Source organism: Lagenorhynchus albirostris, chromosome 5 (genome assembly GCF_949774975.1).
Source record: "Lagenorhynchus albirostris chromosome 5, mLagAlb1.1, whole genome shotgun sequence".
Classification (NCBI taxonomy): domain Eukaryota; kingdom Metazoa; phylum Chordata; class Mammalia; order Artiodactyla; family Delphinidae; genus Lagenorhynchus; species Lagenorhynchus albirostris.
In genome coordinates, this window is record NC_083099.1 from 100,946,818 (window position 1) to 100,966,497 (window position 19,680).

Genomic DNA, 19,680 nt, shown 5'->3' on the forward strand with positions numbered 1-19,680 from the left:
ATCACTAACATTAAATGTGATTATTGGTATAACTGGATAATATCTAACACGGTCATTACTGCTTTCTATTTGTTGCCCTTGCTCTTTGTTCCTATCTTTCTCTTCACTCTTTTCCTACCTTTTGAAGTTTAATTCCATTTAATTAAATGAAATTTCATTTCATTTTCTCTCCTTTATTAGCACATCAGTTATACTTCTTTTTTCACTTCTTTTAGTGGTTGCCCTTGAGTTTGCAATATACATTTACAACTAATGCAAGCCTATTTTCAAATAACACTATACCTCTTTGTAGGTAGTGTACCTTATAATAACAAAATAGTCTTATTTCCTCCTCTTTCCCACGTATCACTGCTGTCATTCATTTCACTTATATATAAACATACATACATATACATGCATTTCTTTTTGTTTCATTCTCAGGATTTCCATCTCTCTGCTTATGTTGCCCATCTGTTCTTGCATGCTGTCTAATTAATCCATTAGAGCCCTTAGCATAGTAATCATAGTTGTTTTAAATTCCCAATCTGATAATTCCAACACCCCTGTCATGTCTGGTTCTGATGCTTGCTCTGTCTCTTCAAACTGTGGTTTTTGCAATTGGTATACCTTGTAATTTTTTTTCTTGATAGCTGGACATGTTCTACCCAGCAATGGTTCCTGTGGCTGTTTCTGTTTGTGAGGCTCTTCTCTGGGAAGCTGTAACTCCCTGCATCTGCCTGTCTGTCTTTCCAACCTTGGGGGCAAGCACTTTGCCCTGTGTCCTCCCCTCTCTTACGGATCAAAGAAGAGTTGATTTTTCAGTCTTTTCAGGTTTTTGCTTATTGTTAGAACCAAGTGGTGACTCGCAAGCTCCTTATATGTGAAACTGAATTTTTTTATGCCCAGATAGACTTTTTTAGATTAGCTTCATTCTTTTCTGCCTTTGAAGCACTAATGAAAAACTTTAAATCTGCATGTTGCATTATCTCTCTCTCTCACACACACACACACAAAACCCACAGGTAATATACTCGTTCTGTATTAGAAGTTAAAACAGGAAAAAACTATACTGTCGATTTCAAGATCATGGAAAAAAATGCAGTCAGTGCGCCTTACATTAATACTAACAGTACAAGTAGGGGAGGAACATGGGAATGTGCTGCTCACCAAAAAAATGCACCTTTTGGCTATTTATCAGTAAATCAATAATAAGTATATCAGAATATCACATTGATATTCTGGGTCATTATTACCTTCATATCTTTTTTTAAAATTCTAGAACATTCTTATAAAAATGTAACTTTTCAATGATGAAAAAAAATTCCCTTCACATCACTCACCAAAATAACTAAAAATAATTCTGAAGTTGCTGCATCAGCTAATAAAAGCCGATCAATTAGCCAATATTTATTCCCTACTACATGCTTAATAGGGTGTTAACAAGAGTAGGAAGAAAGATGTTCAAAATTCACCACAAAAATGTATTTATAAAGATAGATTTGGGTTGGACCTGAGTATGAGTATTTTTTCAAAGGCCCCCCATAAGATTTTGATGGACAGCCAGAGTTAAGAACCTCTGGCTTTTAATAATAAAGTACAAACCACTTAGGCAGAGCTGATCAAAGCTCTTCATGTCCTGACCCCTGTCTATTTTTCATCCTTTATCTCCTGCCTCTCTCTTCCTTATAGTCTCTATCTATTCGTAACTATTTACCAGGACCCCGCGAAATGCTATTGTATTTTTTGCCAGGCCCTTGAACCTGTTATTCCATCTATCTGGAATAATTTGTAATCACTAGTCACCTAATGAATAATGACTAGTATTTTAACACTCAGCTCAAGCTTCTCTTCCTATATGAAGTCCTTCTTGATGCCTGAAAGTACATGTGACCACATCTTCCTTCCTTCAAAGCCATTGGTAACCTGTACCTACTTCCATCACCACACTGACAAGAAGTTGTCTCCACCCATTTGACTTTCCCTTCCTATTAGACAAGAAATTCATAAAGAACTACGTTTACTTATATTTGTATCCCTGACAAAGGGCCACTAGTAATATAGTTAATTGTGTTATTTCAAAGATAGTAAACTAGGTTTGATTCCAAAATTTTGTACATAACTTACTAGCTTATGACCTTGAGGAAATTCCTCAGACTCTCTATGAGGTAGCTGTCAAATTCAGTTGTCAAATTGGAATAATATGACTTACTTCCTAGTTTAAAGGAATGAAGCAATGCACAAAAGTCCTTAAAACATAGTAATCAGTAGATAAATATTAACTATTATATTATTGTGACTGTTGTTGTGTGGCCAAGTGTGTGTGTATATATATATATATATATATATATATATAGTATATTCCATTTATAAATTCTCAAAATAAAACTAAATAGGTGTTATTTTTGCTATTATATAGATAATTAAAACAAGGCTAAGACAGTAGCCATTTTCTAAGAAATTAATTTTAATAAGGCATAGGACTGGAATTCAGACCCAGGCTTATTTGATTGTGCAACATTGAACAGAGTAAAAATTAAACAAATATAACGAGATACATATCAAGTATCTTACCAAACTTTAACAGGAAGATATTTCTGCTTTATAGATTACCATTTCCTACCACTACTAAATCCAAGCAGAAACCTCCCCTTAACTCATCTTTAATCTCCTCTTAGAGTTGGAAGGAGAAAAAAAAATTCAGGGTTTTTAGGCTATTACCCCTCTATTCTTGGCAATTCAGAGCAACTCTGGCATCTTGAGCTTTTATTGTCCCTAATATTTCAGAGCTAAGGTATCAATATACCTTCTAAGTATACACTTCCTACTTACTTCTAGCTCTCCCTTCTCATTTTTCTTTTCACTACATTTATTTTTGAACAGAAGAAACCTAGGTTATACATGACTTTCCCTAATTCCATGGCTGTTTGTTTTAATTAGAAAAATCTATGGGCAGAAGACCATGCACAGTCTCCATTATGGTCTTTGTGTAATAGCAATCATTTTTCTACATTTTTTCCTGTTTAATTCACTAGTAGTCAAGGCCTGGGTATATGCAAAAGTTATGCTCTACATGAACTGAAATACATGTAAACAGTCATCTAACAGGTACAGCAGAGATCTTCCTTAAGATTTTCTATCTTTCTCTCAAGAGTTATTAAGGATGACACTTTTTTGATATTTAAATAAACTTAATTTATACAAATTTATAATTTATGGTTCTCAGATCATGATGTTTTCCAAACATATTTAGTCATAGTCTGTTTCTATTTTGTTATTGGCAGTTTTGAAGGAAAATAATACTTTTAAGTACCTTTCTCAATGCCCTTACAAAGAGGCACATCAGGTTCCAGAAAAATGTTATTAGCTCTCTTAGTCTGGATTAGCTTTCCTAGTCTAGATCTCTTTTACATCCTAACAGATGATGTATTTATTCAATTATATGCAGGGAAACAATACAGTGTGTTGGTTAAGAATGTACGCTTTGGAGCTATAATGTGTAAATCCAAATCCTTACTCTGCATGTTAGTTTCATAGTGCTGCCATAACGAAGTACCACAACTGGGTTAGAACAACAGAAATTTACTGTTTTACGGTTCTGAGAGCTAGAAATCTTAGATCAAGAGGTCAGCAGGGTTGGTTCCTTCTGAGAACCATGAGGTAGAATCTGTTTCATGACTCTGTCCTAGCTTAAGGTTGTTTGCTGGCAATCTGTGGTGTTCCTTGGCTTGTAGATCCATAACTGCAATATCTGCTTTAATCTTCACGTAGCCTTCTCCCTGTGTGCATGTCTATCTCCGAATTTCTCCCTTTTAGTCAGTACACCAGTCATATTGGATTAGGGGCCCACCCTACTCCAGTAGGACCTCATCTAAACTAATTACATCTGCAACAACTTCATTTCCCAAAAAGGTCATATTCTTAGGTACCTGAGATTAGGACTTAAACATAGGAATTTGGGGGGGACTCAATTGAATGCATAACACTCTATTACCATTTAACACTGTGACAAGTTACTTAACCTATTTTGTGTCCTAATTTCCTTACCTATAAAACTGAGATAAAAATGATTAACTTTATGGGTTGTTGTAAAGATTACACAACTGAATACGTTGAAGTACTTAGAATGGTGCCTAGAAAGGAGTAACCACTCAAAAACTCAGAATTTATACTGCATTTGAACAGCTATTTCTAGGAAAATGTCCCATAGAAATGTAACTATTTTGAAATGAAACACTAGCAATCTTAAAATCCAAACCCCTTAAAACATCATTTACTATATATTTTTAAAATATAACATTTAGAGGCATATCAATTTTGTTTCTATAGTTTAGGAATTGGTTTATTTTTAAAAGCACAATAATTGTGTACGGAAGTTGGATCAATATTGGGCACAATATTTTGTGTCACAAATTTTCTCATGTTAGCCAGGCACACAGTAATGACCAGAATATTGTACAGTATTTTGAATGCACTGAAATTTTGTGTAAGCCACTTGGTAAAAGTCAAATTTCTTGTAAAGAAAAGGTTAGTTCAGGCCATCTATATTGTTTCCTTATCTTCTATACTGCAGGATAAGAGTTTTATCATAACAAGGGATATTTCAAACTGTACTTGAGTAAAAGCAAATATATTGCTATCCTTTCGGGAGACTGGCTTCATGATTCTATTATAATATGTCTCCTAAATTGCTAATACTCTATTGAGGGTAGTAGTAATATGATGCCTAACTCCTCTGGGCTGAACTGGGAGACACTATAGACTCTAATTATAAAAAGTCATATTCATTTCATAATTGAGTTTTTAGTGTAAGGGCTGAAATTTTAAAAGAAGTTATTTGGATGATTATATTATACTATCAGTGATTAGACATGTGCTAGGTTTTGGCCACCCATTATCCATTCCACTTGTTTTAGTGACAGAATTTTTAAGGAATTCCTTGTCCCCCACAGTGTCCAGTCACGGTAAGGTTGTCAATCAAGGCGTCCTACTCTTTCTATGATGCAGGGGCTCATGACCCAATGTAGGCCATTCAGACTCCCTCTTGCAGAACTGATATTTTTAGCTGAGTAATACAATTATAGGGAAAAAAGGGTTGAAATCAATTCAGCCCAATGAGACTGATGATTAATTCCTGATGTCTAGATCCCAGGTGCTGCCCTGATTCTTATCCTTTGCTAAAGTTGGTTCTCTAGGAGTCTCTTCAGTTCTGTGAAATCATCTTATCCAAAGTCTTATAAATCCAACATTTATATTATAAATCCAATTTTTATTTATAAGATATCAAATTCCTTATAAATTTCTTTTCTGCCTATTTTAGCTAGCTTTAATCCCTATTTGCTTCAATGGATAAAGATAGGGATCCCTAAGTCAGGGTTTCTCAAACCATCTGCATCTACATTTAGCAGAGTGTTTATTAAAAATGAACAGTCCTAAACACTATCTTTAACACACTAAATCCAACTCTTTGGTAGTGGGGCTCAGCAATCTGTCATTTGAAAAAGTTCTTCAGCAGTTCTTATAGACATTAAGACTTGATAGTTGCTATGCTAGATCTGAATTGAGGGAAAATCAAAAGTAGTCCAAAAGGAGGAGTCTCTGGGGCTGAAGACTCAAACTGTACAGCTTCTCATTAGATACTTAAATTGTCATTATTGCTCATTAATCAAGACTGCTTGTACAGTGCCTAACAAGCAGTTTAAACATCTGGACGAATTAGTAAACAAACAAATGATAAACATACAAGCAAAAGCACACAGTAATGGGCCTTACAACCACAAAAATAATATATATAAAGAAAATGGGAGTAAAAATGGCATATTACTTAAAGTCATAACTATTAAATGCTAATTTTAAAAAGTTGTATAATCCAGTAAAAGAAATCCTTCTTTATAAATAATTTTCCAAAAAAATCTTCTATTCTTTTAAAACAGATTATCAATATTTATAAGTAATATAGGTTAAGTGTTTTAGAAATTTCTCTAGACATTAATGTAGAGGAACAATATTTAAATTCAATACCTTTGCATTTTTAATATTCTAGGAGTTGCCTGAAATTCTCCTTCTCATTTAGAAAGTACACTGATCTAACAGGCTTAAGGCCTGCTTTCTTTTTCCTTTGTGGTTACTAATTTGCTCTATCAGCTTTGCCAAGTAACTTAACGTCCATATAAATTCCATTAGTAAAATAAGTGCAGTAATTTATGGTGCTTACTTACTTTGGAAAGGTGGAATAAAAAGATAAAGTGGTAGAATTAAATTAATATACACAGTTGAAAAGCATTCGGTCTTTTTCTTCATTTTTCCTACTATGTCAAATCCTCCATCAACTGAAGATACATTTTTACAGGTGTATTAATGGGAGAGACTGCTGAGTACAAAACATTTTTGAGTTTTTCAGAGAAACATCCTCTTTAAGTACAAAGATGCTATCCATTTATTTTGAACTTAAATTAGAACTGATTTCTATTCTTGTTTTTCTGAAGTATAACAGAGTTTGATAAAATGTTGGAGGTGAAGATAGGGGAAATGGTTAACATCGCAGTCAAGCGAACAATTTCAAATAGAACAACAGACACCATCATTTTTAAACCATACTCTTGGCTACTCTAAACAAATCCCAGAATCTCCATCAGACTGCTCCTATTGCAAAGGCTTCCTTCCTTGTTCTCCTATCATCTCTCTTATGTGCTCTCTCAGTAGCAAAACAAGTTTTTCCACCATCTCACATTGAGGGATTTGGGACTCCTGTTGATGCACATGCCCTCATTGAAGAAATTTTTACAAATAAAGGAAGTTATGTCTCTATGAAGATGTTCCTATCTGGGGGCATTGACTTTGATGCCAATTCTTCAGTTTGATAAATAAGGCTGAAATGAAAAGTCCTGTATATAAATTTTGGCCTGTCTTTATCCATGCATTCCCCTAGAATTTAAATTCATAAAAGTGGAATTAATAATCTAAGTATATGAATATTTTTCAACTTTCTGCTTAACTGCTTTCTAGAACATTTTACATCTTCAAAAGAAAAGTTTGTTGTCATAGCACACTCTGAGGCATGATATATATTAACCTGAAGCCATAACACATCTAGAAAATACAGTTAAATAGGATGTGCAAAGAGTCTCTACACATTAAAAAAACTAAAAAATAACTGAGAAAAAGATTAATAGACATCACTCCATAAAATTATAAACTCTTCCAAAAAGATTAAGTGTTGAGAAATAATCACTGAGGAAGGAAAGTTCCTTGATTTCTGCTAGATATTCAGCCTAAATTCTTACTCAAATTCTCAACCCCCTTTCAACTTTTTTCTAGCTTTTCCACTCAAGGAGTTTTTCCAAGCTACACAATATTGGAAGATTGTGTATGTATGTGAATCCAGCATAATGTCACACCTGCAGTAGAGCCACGTGCAAACGCTTTTTTGTCATCCTCATTCCATGTGGTAAATGTTCCTATAACTTGAGCCTACCTTTCCTCCCCCTCTTCTACCTACCTATAACTAGGTAGGTATCAGCCATTCTTGTTCATGTGAATATTAGGTAAGTGAATTTGGGAGGATTTAGATTAAAATTGGAAGGTAAGAAACCCCACTTCAGCATAAGTTACATTAGTTACAACTGACCTTTTGTCAGGTAGCTTATCGTTTGTATATAAAGCACTATTAGAGTGACTAGTAAATGGGCATTTATTCCCCAACTGCCTATTGTTCAATGTGTGCATGTCATCAGAAGCAAATATTAGAGGGGAAAAACGGTAAGTGGAAAAATTTGGAGGCTGAAGCCAATCTTGATATACAAACAGTAATAAACATAATTAAAGGTAACTTGGGGGAATACTTGGCATTAACATGACATATGTAAGTAGTATATAAAGAACTTACACATAAAAGAAAATCATAATCATTCCAATTTAAGACTAGCTAAAGAAGATAAATTTAAAATAGTCCATTTGCATGAAATATTCCCTAATTTTGCATTAGAAGAGAATTAAGTCCAAAATTTTTATAAGAAATTGAGAGCAACTGACTGAACAGGATAATCTTGGACCTGGACAATAAGTATATCAGAGACAAGTATATTAAAAAGAAAATTTATGGCTTTCTCCTTAGTTATATAGATACTATTTAAGCTTCCTACACTCTCGTGCCACATTAGAAGCAGAACTTCCAACCAAGCTAGTGTGCATTTGGAGGATGGGATCTATTCCATAATAAATGTGGCATATGTGTGGTGGGATGTACTTAAAATCATAATGTTTTACAATTAAGATATCAAACCTCAAAAAATATCCTCAATCTAGTAAAGCCTGACAACAACTCAGATTCTCACAGCCCAGGCAAATCATCTGCTGGAGGAGAAAATACTTTAAAGACTTATGATACATACTCTAGCACAGAATTAAAATAATTTTTATGACATGGCAATACATGACCATATTCTAGGTATTGTGTAATGATTAAAAGAGAAGAAATATTAATCCAATCATAATATACCTTTATAAAGGTATTTATTTTCATAAGTTAGAAATAACGCCTGCACTAGGGTATTGAAATAATGATCAGGGCAACAACAACAAACCTAGATGCTCACAAAGAGATGAGTAATTCATTAGGCTTTTTAGCAGATTTGTAATTTTTCAATTAATTATTTAAAGTCCAGCTTGTCAAAAGATCTGCAATTATTTCAATTATTATTTTAAATATACCTCTATGTTGAAGGACAGATGAGAACCATAAAATGTTGGATTTGAAAATAAGAATATTATTGTAATTTAGAAACTAAATTGACAGTTTTCAGTGCTTTTTGACATTATAAATGTACAAATCTAAATGTCAACCGCTAATCATGGATAATCTGCCATTGATTTTTCTCTGTTTAAAAATACCAAATTCTGGCAGCAATTTCTATGTTCTTCTACAGGCACATTTCTCAAATATAAAATACAGGATCTATCAAAGAGTAATTTATCTAATTTCTTAACATAAATGTTAAAGAATACTAGCAACTTCAAAGTTATGAAACACCTCTAAAAACCAATATTTAATAGAGGTAGGGAAGAGAATCACAATAAAACAAGAATGGTAAAAGATGGCAAGAAACTAGAGAAACATTTTTAATCTTTAAATTGCATATAGTGTAAATCATACAGATTTTACAATTTTACCATCATCTAAATATAATCAGTAGAGAAAACCACATACAATCCATTAAAATCAAGATTTTGTGTTGTTATAGTTTTTGTGCTGTTTAAAAGCAGCCACCATCATCAAACACACTATTTCTTAAAGAGTATGATAAAACTTTTAATGAAAAAGCCAAGTGGTGCCATTTACTTAAAAACTCTATATATGGAATCTATTAAAAAAAATGGTTATGAAGAACTTAGGGGCAGGACAGGAATAAAGACGCAGACGTTGAGAATGGACTTGAGGACACGGGGAGGGGGAAGGGTAAACTGGGACGAAGTGAGAGAGTGGCATGCACATATATACGCTACCAAATGTAAAATAGATAGCTAGTGGGAAGCAGCCGCATAGCACAGGGAGATCAGCTGGGTGATTCGTGACTACCTAGAGGGGTGGGATAGGGAGGGTGGGAGGCAGATGCAAGAGGGAGGAGATATGAGTATATATGTATATGTATAGCTGATTCAATTTGTTATAAGGCAGAAACTAACACCCCACTGTAAAGCAATTATACTCCAATAAAGATGTTAAAAAAAAAAAAACTATGTTCAATCTAAGATATTATTCACTTGGATTTTATTTTTACCTATACAGAGAGTAAGTTTTAATCTTCAAGTGCAGAATAACTAATTCAAGGTACCTTAAAAATTGAAGTTTCCAGAGGAGTCACTTGTTTTAATTCTCTTATTGCTTATATATATTTATGATGATGAATCCTGATAAATGTGAGACTCATTTTCATTTCCCATATGTAACCCAAGATTCTTTTTTGTTTATAATTTTTAAAATTGTTTCCCTTTCTCTTTGCTATATTGCTAGTATTTAACTGTTAAGTATATCTCTTCAACTTTACAACGTTGTTCTTAATGTCAGGGGCCAGATCCTATTTCATTTCTAGCAGGCACACAAAGTCAGTGCCAATATAGGGTCATGGTCAACATACTGAATGAATATTTTTTCTCAATGTCTCCATATACTAATTCATAGATCAGTGAAAATGGTACTTTTACCTTTTCATCTCTGTAAACAATAGTTCATAGATGTGAACTTATCTATGGAACAGCTAAATCCATATTGCTTTGTCAATTATTCAATGACATATAAATAGCCTCATTAGTTAAATCTTAAGCTCTCAGAAGTCCAGGGCAAAGTGACCCATCTTTAAGTTTTCTGTTCCCAGCACAGTGAAAAAACATAGTAGGTATCAACAGATTTCATTTAAAACTTGGATGAATATATACTTAATTTTGAACTAATTTGAGAATTCTAGGAAAATATATACAAATAAACCATATAGATTAAGAACTGAAGTGTTTATATATAAGTAATAAAAATGAACAAAAACCCAAAGATAACTATATCTATATTACAATGGAAAAGTATTTCAGAACTTTATCGCAGAAACAGGATAAAAATTTCATCTGATTTTAAGGCTTCATAAATTCAGGGAAATTTTTCATTTAGCTTTAACAAGCACTTAAAACTCTAGAATACTAAACTTTAAAATAAATTCTTAAATTTTACTTTTGCTTTACTAGGTAATAGAGCTCTTGAAAAATCTAAAAAAACAGTGCATATATATGCATGAATTTTTGGTCATAAACTAGTGAATATCATAAAGGTTCTTACACATGGAATTTTAAATAAACAAACTACCTGCTATTTTAATAACTGGGGTGAACTCTAGTTTTCTAAACTATAAAATGAAGTTATTATACTATAACACTTTAAGACAGTAAGTTATTATAATATAGGTACAATTTTTGCTCTAATATAGTATCATAAAAATAAAATTGGAGCATGTTATTTTTCACTTATTTTAAAACATGCTAAGCAATACGTTATACCAACAATATGCACTTCTGAAATTCTGTTTCTTTTTCAGATAGAAGTTAGGATCTCTTTCTGACTGCTCCCTCATTAAATTGAACATGTAAAACAGCCAAGGAAACAGGGTAGTTTCCTCATTAAATGTTCTAGTGTTATGAAATTGTTGTGGCTACTGCAGTCTTGGGGTTTTTTGTTGTTGTTGATCAGACATTATAATTGTTAACAAGTGGACTAATGCATAGATTTTATTTAATTTTAGAAACTGACAAAAGTCTTATGATTTTGTGCAATGCTGTTAGTTTGCTGAACTCTTTCCTGTCACACATAATGGCAACTACTAATTATTTTCACTTGCATTCACAGTTTAAATGTTGTCTAAGTATACTTTAAATCCAGAAGGAGAGTGAAAGGAAATTTTCAGGATTTTTTTTTTAAAGAGATTTAGCTAACGTTGTCTGTCATCAGGACATTTCTATACTTGCAGAGATAAGGCTCTAACCCACGACATTGTTATATATATATATATATATATATATATATATATATATATATAAACAAGAGAGACTTCTTAACCAATTAGGTTCATTTTAAAAATAGTACCATAATTCAGTTTTTCTCTCCCTATTTTTCTTTCATTTTGCATGTTTATAGCTACTTAGCTACTGTATTATATTTTAAAATAAACTTCAGTTGTCTTAGATATCAATTTTTAGAATAACATTCATTGGCCACTACATAGTTTAATTTTCTAATTAAATGTTTAATTTTAATTATTTTAGCAATATTAAAGTATCATAGCAATATAAGGAACAAATTTCTTCCTTTAAAAGTAAAAAATAAGGTGATATTGAGATATATTTCAACTCATATTTGGAGGCAATCATTTTAATTAGTTTTAGATAATTCTTATTTGGAATACATATTAATGTAATACCTTTTTATTTCCTAGTCATCAAAGGTAGGAAAGTTTTCATATATTGATTTTCTTAAATCATGTGTAAGTACTTTTCCTTATTCTATACATTATACCCTATGTTCTATACAAGAATGTGTTTCTCTTTGCAAGGCTCATGTACCACCAATATGAGTATTATAATAATAATCTGAAAGAATACATAATTATCCTACTGTTATGTTATTAGTAAGTTAACATAAGTAAATAAATTACGTACATAAATATCCCATATATCCACAGATACCTAACATTGTAAGAATAATACATAACTAATTCTACCTCCTGAACATTCAGTTTCTAAGGAGATGTTATATCTTCTATGATCAAAAAGTTAAGTACAACTTTACAACTGAAGTTATAAAATGAAATAGAAGGAATAGGGGTGATTTTTCATTTATATCCAGCAAGTTCAGATCATCAAACAGGCCAATAGCTAGAGGACACAGCAGTATCCTGGGAAAGTAGCTGAATCTATTTTTCAGTACATGGACTGAAAATACATACTTTCATCCCAGTTCCCACTCCAAAGCATAATTAAAAGGTATGCTTGCTGCTATCTGAAACTGCAGAAACTAGCTTCTTCACCATTAACCATAGTTTTTAATAATAAATCCACCTTAAATAAACACACCATAAAAAGCTCGTCTAACATCCTTCAAACAAAATCTCCCTCTACCTGTCAGTCCATGGAAAGCCATTACAGATGTGAAATATTTATATTTTCTACGCATGGTTGTATTTTTAAATGCATATTTATGTTTACTTTTCATGTAATTAAATAGAATATATGCCCACCCATAAAACTAATATTAGAAGATCCTTGTGAAGCAATTTTACAAATAAACCACATGAAAGTGTTAGTAGTATTACTTTAGCCCCTTCCTTCTCTCCCTCATGATCTCATTTACTGTAAAATTCTTTATCTCATAAAAATCATCAAGTAATTAAAGAGTAAATATCAATTACTCAAGGATATATAACATCAACAGAGAAGACTGATTTTCTAAGGAACAGAGATTGTATGATAATCACTGTTGTAGACTTAGAACCTAGCATAATGCCTGACACAGGGAGATTCTTAATATGTGACTGTTGAGTGACTTATTTTTTTAACTTTGAGATAAACTGTAATGAAATAATAGAAATTACTTTCAAATAAGTGGTACATAAATATATTGAGAATTGAGCAACAGTACTTGTTACATGTTACCATATAACAAATGTGTTTTTAAAGTTTTTCTAATTAATTTTGGATCTAATTTTAAGAAAACAGAAAATTTTCCTGCCAGACTTGGAAAGAGACTGGAAACCCTTCACTGGATCATATATTCTGGGAGGGAAAGTTCTCCTTGAATTCTTATATATGGTAAGTACACTGCCTATCAAATAGTAGGCCTCTGATAAATATCTGTTTGAAGAACGAATGTTTTCACTCAGTTCTAGAATATTTATCATTGAAAAACAAAATTGTATATCCCATAAGAAGTCAATGTTTACTGAAAGGAAATCACTATAAAATATCAATAGTAGGGCTTCCCTGGTGGCGCAGTGGTTGAGAGTCCACCTGCTGATGCAGGGGACACGGGTTCGTGCCCCAGTCCGGGAAGATCCCACATGCCGCGGAGCGGCTGGGCCCGTGAGCCATGGCCGCTGAGCCTGTGCGTCCGGAGCCTGTGCTCCGCAACGGGAGAGGCCACAACAGTGAGAGGCCCGCATACCGCAAAAAAAAAAAAAAAAAAAAATATATATATATATATATATATATATATCAATAGTATTCTCCAGAACATTCTAAGCACTAAAGTAAAATATAAGATTTACAATGTTTGAATATTTATATTTAAGAATATTTAGAAATGTTTAAATGAAGCATTTCCAGAGTATGAATTTTCTAAATATATACAAAGTATATATGACTAAGTTAGGAATTTTTATGATTCTATTTAATGATTACATTCATAAATTATTATTATAATGCAACTCACTGTAATGAATAATAACTGGTCAGGGAAATTTTTTAAATTACATGCAATATACTGTTGTTTAGTGGAGAGCCTAATAGTTTCTTCCCTCATCTTAAGATCTCATTTTCTGGATCTCTTATAGGCTTTCTGAACGTGTATTTGTTTCTCTTCATTGAAACAAAATGCAGAGATAAAAGGAGACTAATAGAAAATATGTGAAACACGCTTATTTGATATCTAGTATCACTTACATTTTTGTTTTCAGTAACAGTAATCTGATCATAACAAAGATGAACAAAACTGGTGCATAAGCCAAACTTCCAAATATTGCTCTATATTTTAATAGACTCTGTTGGATTACCATATTGCTTTGTGAAGATGTCTCCGCCCATGTGTGCCATTATCCACTCTGACAAAAAACAACTATATATGGAAAGTTGTCATGTCAAAAATGCATTAAAAAAATTTCATTTGTTGATCCAATATGAGTGTACAATGTTATGTACAATGGTTTGACAATAGTTTGAAATAGTAAAACTGTTAAGATTATATTTTAAATCATAGTCTGAGCTGAATAGAGTGGAAAGTGGGCCTCACCCCACCCCTCCTATACTCTGTCAATTATCAATTATAAGCAAGGTCATTTTTACGGGGAGTAATGGAAAATTTTTTCAGCCCTTTGGAAAAGAAGTGATATGTTGAATATCTACATTTATTTTTCTGTAATGATAAGATGATCCCATAATCCTAACTCCAAAATGTATCTCAAATCCATCTTCTCCCCATCTCACTACCACCACTCTAGCCAGGCCACCATACCCCACCCCCCAGGTAACTGCAACAGACTCCTAATTCTACTCTTGCCATCTTCCAATCATCTCTTTGCTCACTAGCCATAACGCTCTTAAAATGAAAAATGGTTAAAATCTCTCAATAGCTTCCCATTTTACCTAGGATAATATTAAAACCCAGTTCCTTTCCATGGCTTGTTTTCTTCTCTGTGGTATCTGGTTCCTCACTATCTTTCAAACCTTACTTTGTGCTAAATCTCTTCCTTGCTCAGTAAGGTCCAGTCACACTGGACTTACTTCTTCAAACGTGTCAAGCTCATTTCCCTTCAAGGTCACTGACCAGGCAATTCCCTTTACCTAGAATGCACTCCTTCCCATTCTGTACAATTAGCTCTTTCTCATCCTTGAGAATGTGGCTTACATGTCACCTCCCAGATAGGCCTTTCCAACCATCACATTTAAAATAGCAGGTCCCTCCTTTTATTTGCTCAGTGCCTGTATTCTTTCCTGCACAGCATATAGTTTCATTTACTTAAATATTTTTTTGTCAGTCTCACTTACTAGAAAATAAATTCCATGAGGGCATTTATAAAGTCTGCCTTACTTATTCTTTTTCTCTTCATCATCTAAATATTAAACTCGAAAACACAGTACTCAATAAAATAAGGCAAAAGTTGAGGTAATATAATTTCCATTTTTTAAAGAACTAATGTCAGTCTAATGAAATTGCAAGTTGATCAGAACACTATAGATGTAGTATATTAAATTATGTTGCACAATTTTTATATGTATAATATATATAATATTTATTTTAAAATAACACTGTGGATGTATAAACAATTTTTTTTTTTTTTCCGGTACACGGGCCTCTCACTGTTGTGGCCTCTCCTGTTGCGGAGCACAGGCTCCGGACGCGCAGGCTCAGCGGCCATAGTTCACGGCCCCAGCCGCTCCGCGGCATGTGGGATCTTCCCGGACTGGGGCACGAACCTGTGTCCCCTGCATTGGCAGGCGGACTCTCAACCACTGCGCCACCAGGGAAGCCCTGTATAAACAATTTAATCCTTCTGTACAAATTTAGTTTGATTACATGATTGACAAAGTACACTGAACAAAGTCAATCCCTTTTCATTACTTAACTATATGTACTGATCTCCACCATATTTATACTCCCAAGAAATGTTGAGTCAAGAACACAATGAAGAAACTTCTATTACTTTGGGGGTTCAGTTGACTATGTACACTGTAAAATAAGATCTGTTCTCTCGCCATTTAGGACAAATGAAATATATAGTCAGAAGTACTCATATGTGTGAAAAGAAAAGAATGAAAGAGAAAGATTGAGATATGGTGCTTGTCATAGGGAAAGAGGATTGGTGGAAGGAAATACAAGAAATCTATGATGCCTTTTGCACTTAAGTTATTTATACCAGCAGTGATTAGTGAAGAAGGGAATTTCAACTCTGGTATTTTTCTCAATATTTAATTTTGTAACATAAAAGTAATACAAATTCCTTATTAGAAAAGTTGAAAATATTAAAAATGTAAAATGATGTTATTTAACCACTAATTTTAGATATATATTTTCCCCTTGGGAAAATCTCAATTAAAACTGCTTTATTCATGTTATTCCTAGTTTGAAGAAGAGATCCTTAAAGAACAATGTATAATTTTTGTGTAAGAAAAAATTTTTAGACAGTGTTATCCCAAACCCAGAGCAAAAAACATTTAGGTGATCAATGCATATCAATGGTATTTTATATTTCTATTTTAAACACTAATCATAATGACTAATTACACAATGGCTTATTTCAATTTGTAAATGCATAATAAAATTGCATTCTAGGTTGTTTTTATACTTATGGAAAATAAGAAAACATGAGATTACAATCTGCACCTTTACAACTATAGTTTATTGCTGAAAATAAATTTTATATAAGTGAAAGGTCTTTTAGAAATATTCTTTATAAATCATTCAGTTTTCCTTATTTAACACAACGTTAAATATTTTCCGTAAAGTTCACTCTTGACCTTTCCGAAAATATTTCAATTCCTCCCCTCCAATAAATATTAGAACAACAGACTTATAGTTTGTGAACAACACTTATGGAAGTTCAACTAATTTGGGGCTATGAATTTTATTAAGCAGATATTTTTCTGCTCACCTGTGTTCACCTGTATTTACACAAAACTTAGTGTATTTTACACTCAATTCATTCAAATTAATAAATTCAATGAAACTAATGATTCAGACTACTGTTTTCCTTGTTTATTTCATTTGTCACTGAATTTCCTGGGTGCAGGAGAAAGATCAATTCACACAATCTTGGTAGTAAAATGAGCTCTCTAGACTCTCATATTCAAACCATATTTTGATTTAATATATTATTTGAGTATTGATTATTTTGGGAAACATGAGTCACACCCTGAGAGATGCATCAACTCTTAGACTAAAGCAGAGTAATCTCTGAATTAATGGATCCCTGGTGGCTACTAACCACTGTTATTGATACACCTGGCTACTTACATATGAAACAAGATTGTATTTTATATTCTCCTAAGTATCCTACTAGTACGGAAATAAAAGTTTACATATATTAAGAGGGTAAAATCTGTTATTTTTACATAAAAATTACCAACACGAAATAAATACTATGGTTTTAAATAGAGGGAAAACTAATGGAATAAGAGAAATCTGAGTACAAATCATGCTTTCACTTACTTAATCAGATGAAGTGATCTAGGAAGCAACTCTACTTTTTGATGGATTCAAGGAGGTTTGGGTAACAGGAAAAGAGAGTCAAACTGATTTGTCTTTATAGTGCAGAGCTTCACAGCAGTTAAAAAAACAAGAGAAGAGATGCTTCCTGTACTCAAGTTACTCTTAGCACCATCTTAAGCACCAGGTTAAAAATGAGGTAGTTCACTTTTTTGATAGTTTTACTATGCCTACGTATGGAAAACTAGGAAATGGGAAGAGGGTGATTTCTTCATTCAACCATGAAAGATTTTATATGATTTGGTAAAAATAGATAAATAACATTAAAAAGTTTACCTTGTGAATATTCTTAATGAGAAGGCAAATTAAATAAAAATGAAATTTTACCCTCCATAACAAATTTTAAAAATAAAACATGAATTCCATTAGCTCTTAGGATGAAAAGTTACTAGGAAAATGAATACAATATCCTTAAAATTAACTATTCATCATATTACTGATGTTTATTATTATGTGTAAAATTTGATTTATATTTTACATTAGTATTTCTATATTGTGTACATACTATAATAATTCTGTAATACCTCATGTTTTCAATGTTTACAAATTGGTAAGATATGTTGATTCATGTCATCTATTTAGGAAGCTACAAATAAGAAAATATCCCCCAAGTGTTCATAAAAATAACATTTTGAAGTTCCACATTTTATTAACTATTAGCATGATGATTTCAGTATTCGAAAATTATCTCAAAGTATTATTAGGCATAATTTCTAATCACTATGACTTTAGGCTGTAAAAAGCATTTTATGAGGAATCATTTGTGTCTGATGAAAAAAATCTGAGCATATTTTCTCTATAATCTTCTGTTGAAGAACTCCTCTAAATTTTACCCAACTTAGCCTTTAGGCACTATATTAGCCAAGTGTAATGCATAGCCTGTGTTTTTAGTATGTTAGTGCAAGTTCAAATTAAGAGTTTTAGGAGACTACCTTTACTTATCTTATTAAATTGTTGGGTAAACTGAGTAATACTAACACTGTTAAGCTAACTTATAAAAACACACATAAATTACATATAATTGGTAAATATTTAATTAAAATGTCTTTTCAAAGTATGAGAAAGTCATTAAAATAGATAAAAATTACTGCAAAATGTTAACAAACAACTTCTCTATGTCCTTAAATTTAATATGAATAGCTGAAATGTCATATTTTAACATTTGACACATTTTGGTAGAATGGCACTTTAGTCATGTGAAGAGGGTAACATGTGTTTTATTTATGTTGGTATCCTCAGGGCCTTGGATGGTTACCAGCACTTAATGAAAAAATATATGTTGTTTTAGGGAAATGATTGCAAGGAAATAACTGTTAAAATATCTCTAGTAAACTTTACTTCAAAGTATACATCTCTTTAGTAGCCCCAGACACATTTGGTACAACATAAATGTCTGATCTTCCAATTATTAAAAATTTCCTCTCTCCTTTCAATGAAAAGGTCAAATAATTACGTTATTTTTAACAATCTTCTATTTTCAGAGGTAGATTAAGTAACTACCCCTTTGATATTTAATGCCAATATTCCTTGAAAACAAATAAGGGATGTGTTTGAAGGTATACACCGCCATAGGAGAGTATGGCACTATAGGTGGTACTCATATGATACATCCTCACAGGCATGATGGTTGTGTAGGATTTTCAAATTGACATATGCATTTGTGATTGCAATTTGGCAGGTCAAAAAAAAAATTAGAAAAACATGTCAAAAGTACCAGTTGTATAAATGAGAACAACTGAATACTGATTCTGAATAATTCTAACAAACTGGTCATACATGTTGATAACAAAGAAGAAGGCTGTGTTGTTTTGCCTTCTCTCTCAACCTTCTCACCCTCGCAAAAACAGTGCACACTTTCATGTCATCTGACCTCCATTTATATACCTGCAAACTATTTCGAAGCCTTATATGTTGAATGGTAACTATAACTGAAGTTGTATATTTGAAGTATTTGTAAAAGTGTGACATAACGGGTAACATTGGTAGTCATCACAGTGCCAGTGAGAGCATCAAGCCAGGTACATGCTGGAAAACTTTTACGGTTGTTCATCTCTTAGTCTAGGAGGATTTAGATTATGCAGGTGATGTTTTTTATAGATCCTTAAATATTCATAGCAGAAATCCAATGAGATATGTCTCATAAAGATTGTTGGATAGAAGGCAAGAAAATGTTCAAAAATTCTCAGTGCTTTCCA

The 19,680-nt window shown here is 32.5% G+C and overlaps 1 protein-coding gene across 2 annotated transcripts in view; it reads right to left on the reverse strand.

The window, feature by feature from the left end:
- Positions 1-19,680, reverse strand: part of EPHA6 (EPH receptor A6) — an 874,905-nt gene that overhangs the window by 854,163 nt on the left and 1,062 nt on the right. The window lies entirely within an intron of this gene.